This window comes from Salmo trutta, chromosome 2, assembly GCF_901001165.1.
Source record: "Salmo trutta chromosome 2, fSalTru1.1, whole genome shotgun sequence".
Classification (NCBI taxonomy): domain Eukaryota; kingdom Metazoa; phylum Chordata; class Actinopteri; order Salmoniformes; family Salmonidae; genus Salmo; species Salmo trutta.
The window spans coordinates 33,301,745-33,315,575 of record NC_042958.1 but is presented as its reverse complement, the minus strand read 5'-3'; the positions used below and the strand labels follow the sequence as shown (position 1 = coordinate 33,315,575).

General features: G+C 41.5%; 1 protein-coding gene across 4 annotated transcripts in view; it reads left to right on the top strand.

Annotated features, from left to right (window-relative positions):
* The first annotated feature begins 1,516 nt into the window (after positions 1 to 1,516).
* LOC115154216 (dnaJ homolog subfamily B member 6) overlaps positions 1,517 to 13,831 on the top strand; it is a 62,469-nt gene continuing 50,154 nt past the window's right edge. For all 4 annotated transcript variants that reach the window (XM_029700235.1, XM_029700220.1, XM_029700254.1 and 1 more), the window contains exon 1: positions 1,517 to 1,640. The gene's annotated coding sequence lies outside the window, so the exon portion shown is untranslated. The remainder of the gene's footprint in view (positions 1,641 to 13,831) is intronic.

Here is a 13,831-nt window from a genome sequence, read left to right as displayed (position 1 = left end):
ATAACAGAAGCTTCTAAAGCCATGACATAATTTTCTGGAATTTTCCAAGCTGTTTAAAGGCACAGTCAACTTAGTGTATGTAAACTTCTGACCCACTGGAATTGTGATACAGGGAATTCTAAGTGAAATAATCTGTCTATAAACAATTGCTGGAAAAATTACTTGTCATGCACAAAGTAGATGTCCTAACCGACTTGCCAAAACTAGAGTTTGTGGAGTGGGTGAAAAACACGTTTTAACGACTCCAACCTAAGTGTATGTAAACCCGTGTGGCTCAGCATGGTGTTTGCAACACCAGGGTTGTGGGTTCGATTCCCACGGGGGACCAGTACAGGGAAAAATATATGAAATGTATGCATTCACTACTGTAAGTCGCTCTGAATAAGAGCGTCTGCTAAATGACTAAAATGTAAACTTCCGACTGTAAATGATGTAATATGCCAGGGAGATATGTGTACTGTAGCTAAGAAAGTAATAGTAAGTGTATGTTGTGTCGTAAGCTGTTAGTAGCTCATGTGCCTCACCCTAATAATTTGGTCCCTTTTCCCCTCATAATTTAGCCTAGTGCTCTGACCAGGTGGTGCACATGCAGCCTGGAGCCCGTTATAGAGAAATTTCATTATTGAATATTGTAAGACCTTTCATTGTCTGCTTATGTGCACCTTTCTTTATCCAACATTTCAGACTTGGTGTACAATGAGAATACTGTAAGAACGGCACATGTTATTAATTCTGTCACTGTGCATTTCAAAAGTGCTGAACAAATAGTTGTATTGACTACGTCCATCCTAGCTCTCTCATTAATGTCTTCATCAAAATTACGGATTGCCTCTTATCCACTCATTGTCCCCTTATGCCATAGTTTGTACATCTCAATTGTCAGTAAAAACCTCATTTGTTTGAGCAAGTCAGCCATATCAGCTATGTTTTTTTGAAGGCAGTAAGTAAATGAGCCTGAATGAACTGTTTCGCTGCCAGACAAGGTTTCACTGATAGCCAGGTGTAACAGTATTGGGACTCTGCTGTTGGGACAGCTTTATGTAGACCCTAACAGTTTGTGGGCACCGTTTGTCACCGTTATAGTCCAATTAATGTATTGTTTAGTGTTGTGTTGTGTAGTGGCTTTGCTGGCATGCATGTACAAAAAAATTGGGGCGTTTGCCCCTCCAAAATTTACTTGCTAAAATCGCCATTTACCATAACCCAATACTTTCGTATTCCTTCATAGGCTACACTTCTAACGTGGAAACACTAAACCTTGTTGATTAATCAACCTTCGTGCAAATGGGCAATTCTTCATTCCCAACTGTTCCCAACATTGTTCCCGACCCCTTCAGTCTGACGCAGGAAGTGACAGTGGTATTCACAAACACATGTACGCAGAGCGCATTAGTTGCAGCTCATATAGGCATACGGATGTTTTACAGTCAGAGTTCACGAGACTATCAATGTGTGTTTGAGATCTGAATAAACGTGTAGGAGTTGCTCAGTTCAAACGCTGATGAGGTAGCCCAAGCACAATTTCCGTAGACGCACAGTTTACAACCATAGAGGGATCACTAAAACCTAACACAGTGGATTGGGAGTCACATAGGTCAGTAAACGAAGACACGGGCACATTTCCTCGGCTGGGGTGGAAGGTGAGAGCATTTTCTCTCTTTATTGCTATCATATTTGTCTCACTTTTGACATGAATGCTGTCGCTGGTGGTTATACATTTGTGTTCATTTTGTCAGCGTTAAAATCCACCTGGCATTTCGCTACTGTCAGCGTCGAGAGCCTGCGGAGATGCGCGCAATGTGTTTCAATGTCGCAACCTGGAGAGCCGCGGTCACGACTATAAGTGTCGTATTAGTTATTGCCATGCATTTGCAATGTGTGCCAACTTAGTTCAATGTATTCACAGTTCCTAGTGTATTTGTTTATTTGTCAGTGCAGCATTGGCAGCAGAAGAGAATACAATACTACAATGACATGCATTTGATAGAACATTTCAAGGAGGTAGTGGTGAATACGTATTATTATCACATCTAGAATGACAGGCAGAACGAATGATCAACGTTATCGTCAATACTTATCAATTGCCATTACACTAAATGTTATTAGTAAATATTAAGCATAAAGTATTTGACTATATGCAATGAGGCATAGGTGATGCTTTCCTCATCAATAGAGCACAGTAACTGGTAATTCTCACTCAATTACCACCTCAACTTACAAGTGATGTTGAACTTTCTGGAACTTACTAGAACTGAAGAGTAGTGACATTTCTATTGCTCCCCCTAGTGAAGGTGTCCTCACAGGTGCTGTTCTAGAGAATTCCTTATTTTCAATTTCCGTTAGATAGGATTTTCCATCACTGTAAACTAACAGTTTGAGGCAAGGCTTATAGCAAATCTTCCCAGAATGTAAAGGTTTTTAATGTCTGTTTCACTCAGACTGGAAAGCTCACAGAGGGCATTTTTACTTTCTAACATAAGTTACTTTGATTAAGTGATAAAACAGTAATTCATTTACAGTCTACTCTGTGATATTTGAGGTCTCTGAATTTAATATGTCATCTGGTTGTTAACTTTTGGGCTACTTAATTTTACTTTTGGTCACATAACACTTTCAAAATGTCACATACCTCACCTAAACACTCTTAAAAGCAATACTTCTAAGAGTAAACTCCCTGAAAGAGAGCAGGGCTAAGTTTAAAACGTAAAAAAATAAGGCTTTAAAGGGATAATCTGGTATTCAAACAACAACAAAGTCGGCAACCCGCCGCTTTTTTGGTGAGGGGATGGTGCTGGGGAAATGTAACCGCTCTCAAATTCATAGACAGAGCTATGAAGGCCCAGTCCTGGCAGTTCTGCCGCCCTAGGCAAGGCAACAACAAAAAAAAGAACCCTGCAAAACTTGAATAGTGTAGTTTACACTGTCATTCCGCAATGGAATTGGTAGGACCAAACACAGGAAAAGAACCAGAGGCACGCAGTATTATTGGTTGTTTGACTGAGAGCATTTGATGAAATGCACGCAGCACCGTAACTTTATCTCTGAAGCATTGAGTGAGTAACAGCGTATTTATGAGCACATCCAATGCAGATTAGGGTAGACGGGGGCAATACTGGGGATATGGGCTACTGAATATAGCCTATTCACGTTGCAGTTAGTGGCTAGTACGTTGTTTCCTTCTGCATGTTGTAAGACCAAAGCGGGGGATAGAATTGAACAAATAATTAAACTCTGATTCAAACTAAAACTCAGAACTATGTGTGACAAAGCAGTTGCATTGGCTTTAATAGCCCTGATTTCTGTGACTAATAATTTTGTCAATTTAAGCTCAATGTCAGCTACCCAACTTGCTCAGGAGTTATCCTGAGTTATCCTGAGTTATCCTGAGTTATCCTGAGTTATCCTGAGTTATCCTGAGTTATCCTGAGTTATCCTGGGTTATCCTGAGCCTATTAGCAATGAGAATCCATGTGTTTGCACAGCGGGAAATGTAGATGCATTTTTTCCCCCTGCTATGATGCAGCTCGTCAAAAATTGAGGCATACAAACTTGTAATCACTGATCATCATAACAATTTAGCCCACGGGGTGAAACTCAAGGACAGCAGTTGTGAGTAGCCTGATTATCCATTCCTTATTGACCATTTTACTTTGACCTGTTTTTAGGATATGGTCGTGTCATATTCACATCAAAGTGCAATTTTTTAATTTGATTGGGCTCCAGGTTAAGGTAAATTCACAGACTGTGGAGATTGAAACACTGAGCTAGGCTCTGTATCTTCTATGTCAGTTTTTTTTCTTCACAAAAGGGGCGGCTCCTTGTTATACGCTCCGGCATTCGGCATATCATTCCTTCCGCAGACGTGGGGGCAGTGTAGTCGCTTGGTTCCTTGATCTGATCTATAGGCTATTCATCAAAGTAGCCTATTTTGCATTGATAACCAAATATAATCTCAGCGACTGTTCAAACAGTAAACCAAACAACAAGAATCCACCCCAAAAGGTATTTTGTTTAGAAGTAATAACTAGGGGTTCCAGGCTATTGTGAAATGGCAGAACCTTCTGTAGCCAATGTGCTTTTTTCTCTGTAACCAAAACATGAGGTTCTATTTTTAGCTGATATGGAAATTAATAGACAAGCAGCACATCAAACTGGAATAATGTTTTAGGTTACACCGGCAAGTACAAGAATATTTGCCAGGGCATATTTTTTAAATTATAAATCTGATTATTTCACATGGATATGTGGTAAGCTAAAAAGGCTGTTTTTATCCAGGCTAAAGCCAGCTAGCCAGGCTGCCAGCTACTATCAGAGAGGAAGAGGCAAAGGGATAACTGGGCCCAAAATCTGTCTTCTCTAGCAGGTGTTTTATTTGTATTTATATTTTTGCTCACCAAGCGAGGAGTTTTTTTGTGAGTTGGACCGGCAAGGATATCATGTTAGCAAAAGGTGTCCACTGCTACAAAAATCCCACTCCACACACACACACACACACACGTAGATCAATGGAGTGAAGCTTTTAGTAACCTTTACGCTATTTGATCCGAGAAACGTGCATGATGTAAAAAGTGCCAGTCTCATGACATTGTCATAAATTTGATCTCCAGCCTGTAGGCTACAGAAAATGCCAGTCTTTCTAACATAAATCATATAGCCTATGTCAGATACTTTGACGTAATGTCGGTGTAGCGCCGAAGCGTTGTCTCTCCAACAGTGCCTTGGAGAGACGCGTTGGGCATCAACAAGCTAAATATTTAGCGCCCCTGACTTTGGCAAGGTGGGCACTACTTATCAGGGGGCGGCATCAGCACTCACCTCAGTAGCTCATGCCACTGGATGAGATAAATTGTTTTTGGGCAGAATCATGTGATGTGTTGTTGGATGTGCGTCTTCGTCAGTTTAGCTCAGAAAATGGCGTACTCGTCAATCTGATGCCCTATGAGGCTGCCTAATCCTGCCTAATGGGCGGGCCGGCTCTGGAGCTATGGATGCAAGGACTGACCATCCATGAGATCAAAATTACAATTTTAACCATTTTTTTAATATTAACCATCTAGTGTTTAATAACAATGGTGTAAAACAAGTTTTATATTTTGCATTCTGAAGGGGTAAGACAGTTGAACTAAGCTCATAAGGCATTTATAAGTTAAGTTCTTCAATATCAAGTCCAAAAATGGATGTAACAACCCCAAACGCCTCTTTTTTTAAAAGGGAGCCAGTGACACGAGAGGGCCACCACCTCTGACCAACACAGGACAGGAGTCCATGAGGATGCCTGAATTCTAGTGGGCTCACAATGACTTTACAGCATGCTGCCACTAATCTGGGCATTTAACACACTATGTTTTGTTCCCTATGTTACAGAAACCACATTCTCACTAGATGCCAGTTATAAAAATCAGTTATCTTACATGCAGCCTACATACAGAAGTGAAATGTCTGATGTGTAGTTATTTGCATCCCCCACACTACTAGACCCGATGCTTACCATCCCAGACTAATGGGAATCTAAAACAAGTTGGCTAGGCTTATTTCACCTGCATTTTACACAGAGATAGGCAAAGAGTTTTTAGGAAGAGCTAATGATAGCACTCCTCCCTAATTCTGTTGGCTGGCTTACTTCGCTCTGTTCCCTCTAATTCTGTTTTCACAAGCTGGCAAAGACGTGAGTCATATTTTAGAACCTGCCCCGAGCGATGGGAACTGTTCCAGTAGCCTACTTCTACTACCTCTCGTTTACCAAGGTATTACTGATGAGGTTTGACTTCTTCATACTGACCCCGTACACGCTCGGGTTGTATAACCGATGTACAACGCATTTCACACCACAATGGTTATGATACAACTGATATTCTTGTGACGCAACAGTTGTGTAAATAGTTTTTGTGCAGACAAACTCTGTTCGATCACTGCTTTGTCAAGTGCGTTGTACAAAGGGTTGCACATTTTGGGGAATATTCAGAGGTGGAAACTTCCCATGGGAATATAGGGGAATTAATGGAAATTTATGCAAATTAATATTAATACCATTTAAATGTAGATGTTTTTTGCATTGGATATATTTACCATATCATACGGAGACAAACAAACCTTTTACCTTTATCATAAGTAGACATAATTGCAAATGATTAAATCCTTCCAAATGAACATTTTTTATTTAGTTACGAACTGAACTTTAATTAAATGAGTTGACTCTTCACATGGGATGATTTCACTGAACAACAAAACAAAGGGAATATTGAATGATCCATCGCATCTCCAAAAACATACATCTGTAAAATGATAGTCTAGAAACTACAGCTTTGGTTGTCTTCCTCTCAGGCTTCCATGTCTTCTCCCTAGACCTCCTCAATGTCCACCTTTTGAACATCAGACTCTGAGGCCTCATCTTCACTGTCACTTTCCAACCTTGTTGAGGATGGCTTGTTGTCAGGCTTAAAAAGCCCGGATGGCCTCCAATTTTTCAACCCTTGTATTGGTCAGCCTGTTGTTTGCTTTGGTGTGTGTATTCCCAAACAAGGACCAGTTGCGCTCTGAGGCGGCTGATGTTGGTGGGATTTGGAGGATGATGGAGGCAACAGGGGAAAGAGCCTCAGATCCACAAAGTCCCTTCCACCAGGTGGCTGATGAGATATGTTGGCACGACTGCCATATTGCATCTCCATCCCAAAACCCTTGCTTGGAAGTGTACATCGTCAGACTGCCAAGAACCTTGCCCTCATTCAGGCCAAGGTGGTGAGACACTGTAGTGATGACCACCTTCAATGATCGGCTATGAAAAGCCAACTGACATTTCCTCCTAAGGTGCTGACCTGTTGGACCCTCTACAACCACTGTGATTATTATTATTTTACCCTGCTGGTCATGTATTTGAACATCTTGGCCATGTTCTGTTATAATCTCCACCCGGCACAGCCAGAAGAGGACAGGCCACCCCTCATAGCCTGCTTCCTCTCTAGGTTTCTTCCTAGGTTCTTGCCTTTCTAGGGAGTTTTTCCTAGCCACCGTGCTTCTACACCTGCATTGCTTGCTGTTTGGGGTTTTAGGCTGGGTTTCTGTACAGCACTTTGTGACATCAGCTGATGTAAGAAGGGCTTTGTAAATACATTTGATTGATTTGATTGATGACACCATAGGCCTTGTTCATCTCTGCACCAGACAGGATGCTCTTGCCAGGATACTTGGGTTCCAACATGTACGCTGCGGCGTGTATGGGCTTCAGGCAGAAGTCTTCACGCTTTTTGATGTATTTCAGAACTGCAGTTTCCTCTGCTTGGAGCAACAGTGAAGTGGGCAGGGCAGTATAGATTTCTTCTCTTACATCTGCAAGCTGAGTCTGAACATCAGACAGGATGGTATTGTCTCCCTCAATCCGTGCAATGGCTACTGCTATAGGATTCAGGAGTTTCAGGCTGCTTACCACTCTTCCAAAATTCATCATCCAGGAGGATCATCTTGATGTGGCTGACCATATCGGCAGACTGTGATATGGCCATTTCTTGGAGAGACTCCTTCCCCTCCAGGAGACTGTCAAACATGTTGACAACACCACCCCAACGGGTGTTGCTGGGCAGCTTCAATGTGGTGCTCTTATTCTTCTCACTTTGCTTAGTGAGGTAGATTGTTGCTATAACTTGTTGACCTATCACATGCCTAACCATTTCCTTGGCTCTCTTGTAGAGTGTATCAATTGTTTTCAGTTCCTTGATGTCCTCGAGGAGCAGATTCAATGCATGAGCAGCACAGCCAATGGGTGTGATGTGAGGGTAGGACTCCTCCACTTTAGGCCAAGCAGCCTTCATGTTCGCAGCATTGTCTGTCACCAGTGCAAATACCTTCTGTGGTCCAAGGTCATTGATGACTGCCTTCAGCTCATCTACAATGTAGAGACCGGTGTGTCTGTTCCTTGTGTCTGTGCTCTTGTAGAATACTGGTTGAGGGGTGGAGATTAGAGGTCGACCGATTAATCACCATGGCCGATTAATTAGGGCCAATTTCAAGTTTTCATAACAATCGGTAATCTGCCTTTTTGGATGCCGATTTTGGCCGATTACATTGCAATCCACAAGGAGACTGACTGCGTGGCAGGCTCACCACCTGTTACCTTAATGCAGCATCAAAAGGACATGGAGCCAAGGTAAGTTGCTAGCTAGCATTAAACTTATAAAAAACAATCAATCTTCACAATCACTTGTTAACTACACATGGTTGATGATATTACTAGGTTAACTAGCTTGTCCTGCGTTGCATATAATCAATGCGGTGCCTGTTAATTTATCATCGAATCACAGCCTACTTCGCCAAACGAGGGATGATTTAACAAAAGCGCATTTGCAAAAAAAGCACAATCGTTGCACAGATGTACCTAACCATAAACATCAATGCCTTGGTTAAAATCAATACACAAAAGTATATATTTTTTAAACCTGCATATTTAGTTAAAAGACATGCATGTTAGCAGGCAATATTAACTAGAGAAATTGTCACTTCTCTTGCGTTCATTGCAAGCAGAGTCAGGGTATATGCAGCAGTTTGGGCCACCTGGCTCATTGCAAACTGTGTGAAGACCATTTCTCCCTAACAAAGACTGTAATTCATTTGCCAGAATTTTACACAATTATGACACAACATTGAAGGTTGTGCAATGTAACAGCAATATTTAGACTTAGGGATGCCACTCGTTAGATAAAATACGTAACGGTTCACTGAAAGAATAAACGTTTAGTTTTTAAAATGATAGTTTCCGGATTTGACCATATAAATGACCAAAGGCTCGTATTTCTGTGTTTATTATATTATAATGAAGTCTATGATTTGATAGAGCAGTCTGACTGAGCGGTGGTAGGCAGCAGCAGGCTTGTAAGCATTCATTCAAATAGCACTTTACTGCATTTGCCAGCAGCTCTTAGTAATGCTTGTTGCACAGCGCTGTTTATGACTTGAAGCCTATCAACTCCCGAGATTAGGTTGGCAATACTGAAGTGCCAATAAGAACATCCAATAGTCAAAGGTATATGAAATACAAATGGCATAGAGAGAAATAGTTGACGCGTCATAATGCCGATAATAATGACAACCTAAAACTTCTTACCTGGGAATATTGATGACTCATGTTAAAAGGAACCACCAGCTTTCATATGTTCTCATGTTCTGGACAAGGAACCTAAATGTTAGCTTTTTTACATGGCACATATTGCACTTTTACTTTCTTCTCCAACACACTGTTTTTGCATTATTTAAACCAACCTGAACATGTTTCATTATTTATTTGAGACTACATAGATTTCATTTATGTATTATATTAAGTTAAAATAAGTATTCATTCAGTATTGTTGTAATTGTCATTATTACATATATAAAAATTGGCCGATTTTAATCGGTATCGGCTTTCTTTGGTCCTCCAAAAATTGGTATCGGCGTTGAAAAATCATAATCGGTCGACTTCTAGTGGAGATGATGTAGCCCTCGAACATTCGACCACCCATCAGAGATGATTGCAATACAGTCTGCTTTCTCTATGATTTGCTTGACCTTCACTTGAACTCTGTTGAACTCTGCATCCAGCAAATGAGTAGATAAAGCATGTCTGGTTGGCAATAGACATTGCCTGTGAGCATCAGAGGTGAACCAGTTACATACACAGCTCGAGCAAGACATTCATCAGCATTTCTCTGACTACGTTCCTCCATTGAGTAAAAAAAAACGTCTGATTCCAGGAGGACAATGAGCTGCTGCTATCGATATGATGTCTGATTCATCATTTTCACCTCGAATAGATGTGGAGTGACTTTTGTCAGAGCTTGCTTGTTGTGAGCGCTGAGGGGAACTTTATGCACTTGGCCAGATGATTCTGCATCTTTGTTGCATTCTTCACATATGATTTGGCACAGTATTTGCAAATGTACACAGCTTTTCCTTCTACATTAGGTGCAGTGAAATGTGTCCACACATCAGATGGTGCCCATGGCATTTTCCTGTAAAGATTAGTATAAACAACAACAAATCAAAGTTTATTTGTCACGTGCACCGAATACAACAGGTGTAGACCTTACAGTGAAATGCTTACTTACAGGCCCTAACCAACAGTGCAATTTTTAAGTTAAAAATAGGTATTAGGTGAACAATAGAGGAAGTAAGGAAATAAAAAAACAACAGTAAAAAGACAGTGAATAATAACAGTAGCGAGGCTATAACAGTAGTGAGGCTATATACATACACCGGTTATTCAAGCTAATTGAAGTAATATGTACATGTAGGTATGGTTAAAGTGACTATGCATATATGATAAACAGAGTAGCAGTAGCGTAAAAGAGGTGACCGGCCAACCCAATGCAGATAGTCCGGGTAGCCAATGTGCAGGGGGCACCGGTTAATCGGGCTAATTGATGTAGTATGTACATGAATGTATAGTAACAGTGACTGTGTGTGTGTGTATATATATATATATATATATATCTCCTTTTGATCCTAGACTTGGTGCTCTGGTATCGCTTGCCATGCGGTAGTAGAGAGAACAGTCTATGACGGTGGGCTTTAATAATTTTTAGGGCCTTCCTCTGACACCGCCTTGTGTAGAGGTCCTGGATGGCAGGCAGCTTAGCCCCAGTGATGTCCTGGGCCATACTCACTACCCTCTGTAGTGCCTTGCTGTCGGAGGCCGAGCAGTTGCCGTACCAGGCAGTGATGCAACCAGTCAGGTTGCTCTCGATGTTGCAGCTGTAGAACCTTTTGAGGATCTGAAGACCCATGCCAAATCTTTTTAGTTTCCTGAGGGGGAAGAGGCTTTGTCGTGCCCTCTTCACGACTGTCTTGGGGTGTTTGGACAATTCTAGTTTGTTGTTGATGTGGACACCAAGGAACTTGAAGCTCTTAACCTGCCCCACTACAGCACAGTCGATGAGAATAGGGGCGTGCTCAGTCCTCCTTTTCCTGTGGTCCACAATCATCTCCTGAGTCTTGGTTACGTTGAGGGATAAGTTGTTGTTCTGGCACTACCTGGCCAGGTTTCTGACCACCTCCCTATAGGCTGTCTCATCGTTGTCAGTGATCAGGCCTACCACTGTTGTCGTCTGCAAACTTAACCTGTTATGGATAGGGGGCAGTATTTTCACGGCCGGATAAAAAACGTACCCGATTTAATCTGTTTATTACTCCTGCCCAGAAACTAGAATATGCATATAATTGTTTGATTTGGATAGAAAACACCCTAAAGTTTCTAAAACTGTTTGAATGGTGTCTATGAGTATAACAGAACTCATATGGCAGGCCAAAACCTGAGAAGATTCCAAACAGGAAGTGCCCTCTCTGACCATTTCTTGGCCTTCTTTAGCCTCTTTATTGAAAACAGAGGATCTCTGCTGTAACGTGACACTTTCTAAGGCTCCCATAGGCTCTCAGAAGGCGCCAGAACGTAGAATGATGACTTTGCAGTCCCTGGCTGAAAAACAGTAGCGCATTTGGATAGTGGTCGATCTGAGAACAATGAGACGGGTGCGCGCATGCACGTGAAGAGTCCATTTTACATTTTCAGTCTTTGAACGAAAACGACGTCTCCCGGTCGGAATATTATCGCTATTTTACGAGAAAAATCGCATCAAAATTGATTTTAAACAGCGTTTGACATGCTTCGAAGTACGGTAATGGAATATTTTGAATTTTTTTGTCACGATACGCGCCGGCGCGTCACCCTTCGTTACCCTTCAGATACTGTCTTGAACGCACAAACAAAACGCCGGTATTTGGATATAACTATGGATTATTTGGAACCAAACCAACATTTGTTGTTGAAGTAGAAGTCCTGGGAGTGCATTCTGACGAAGAACAGCAAAGGTAATCCAATTTTTCTTATAGTAAATCTGAGTTTGGTGAGTACCAAACTTGGTGGGTGTCAAAATAGCTAGCCTGTGATGGCCGGGCTATGTACTCAGAATATTGCAAAATGTGCTTTCACCAAAAAGCTATTTTAAAATCGGACACCGCGATTGCATAAAGGAGTTCTGTATCTATAATTCTTAAAATAATTGTTATGTTTTTTGTGAACGTTTATCGTGAGTAATTTAGTAAATTCACCGGAAGTGTTCGGTGGGAATGCTAGTTCTGAACGTCACATGCTAATGTAAAAAGCTGGTTTTGATAACCAGGAATCAGGAGGATAGAATTGTGGTCAGATTTGCCAAATGGAGGGCGAGGGAGAGCTTTGCACACATCTCTGTGTGGAGTACAGGTGATCTAGAATTTATTTCCCTCTGGTTGCGCATTTCACATGTTGATAGAAATTAGGTAGAACTGATTTGTTTCCCTGCATTAAAGTCTCCGGCCACTAGGAGCGCCGCCTCTGGGTGAGCGGTTTCCGGTTTGCTTATTTCCTTATACAGCTGACTGAGTGCGGTTTTAGCGCCAGCTTTCGTCTCTGGTGGTAAATAACCAGCCACGAAAAATATAGATGAGAACTCTCTTGGCCAAAAGTGTGGTCTACAGTTTATCATGAGATACTCTTTTTCAGGCGAGCAAAATCTAGAGACTTCCTTAGTTTTTATGCACCAGCTGTTTGCAAATATGCACAGACCTCTCCCCCACGTCTTATCGGAGTGTGCTGTTCTATCTAGCCGGTGCAGCGTATATCCTGCTAGCTGCATATCCATGTCATCATTCAGCCACGATTTTGTGTAACATAAGATGTTACAGTTTTTCATGTCCCGTTGGTAGGATATTCGTGATCGTACTTCATCTAGTTTGTCCAATGATTGTACATTGGCGAAATAATATTGACTAACGGCAGCTTTCCCACTCGCCTTCTCCGGATCCTTACGACGCACTCTGCTCTGTGTCCTCTGTACCTGCATCTCTTTCTCTTGCCGATAACGGGGATGTCGGCCTTGTCCGGTGTTCTCAGTATATCCTGTGCATCCTGCTTGTTGAATAAAAAATCTTAGTCTAGTAGTGGTGTGGGCTCAATAGCATCTCATTAGTGTGCAAGATCTTGAGAGTCAGCTGTACATGTGATGGAAGAATGCACTGTGCATGCAGAGCATTGCAATTCCATTGAATTGGGGATAGTTTAACCAAAATATGCCACAAGACCCAGAATTGCCTTATGTGTATCCCACAAAAAAGTTCAGTGTTATAAGCTAACTTTTTTTTAATGAATTTTAAGTAAAATTGCCAAAATTCCCCAGGCTTAACTTCCCATGGAAAATTTCCGGAAATTTCCTGGAAAGTTTCCGACCCTTTGCAACCCTAGTTGTACAAACTGGGTATGTATGGGGATATTGATACTAGTATGGGCTTTAGATAGTAATCTGTAGATGATCCAGTCAAATAGATTTTATGAGCATGTGGACACACGCCTTCTTTTGACATGCTGGCCCCATGGTATCCATCCAAACTCAAACAATTAGTTCTCATTTTACCACATTTTAATTTTGAAATCGAATCAAACCTTCTGGGAAGATTGAATATCTTGGCACCCTTGTGTACTCACTGAATCCACATGAAAGAAATTTTTAGTTGCTTTCATCAAATATTGTCTTCATAAGCTTCCACCTTGAGGTTTAATTTGGCACAGCACTATAAAAAAGAACTGAGAATGGTTTTAATCTCGCAAACCCAGAATCAAATCTTGCAAGAGTGCTCCATTTAGGTTCTGGGGGAGATGTTTAGATGTTCGACTAGTGCGAGTGGTGGAACTAGGATGGAACCTCTTTGGTAGTTCCTGGCCTAGCTCTGCTCTGTTTGGATTCATTCTGCTCATCCTGTTTACACACTGTATAAACTGTACAAAATAGAAGCTTTTTTTTCACTATCATGTATGGTCAGTCCTTGCATCGATAGC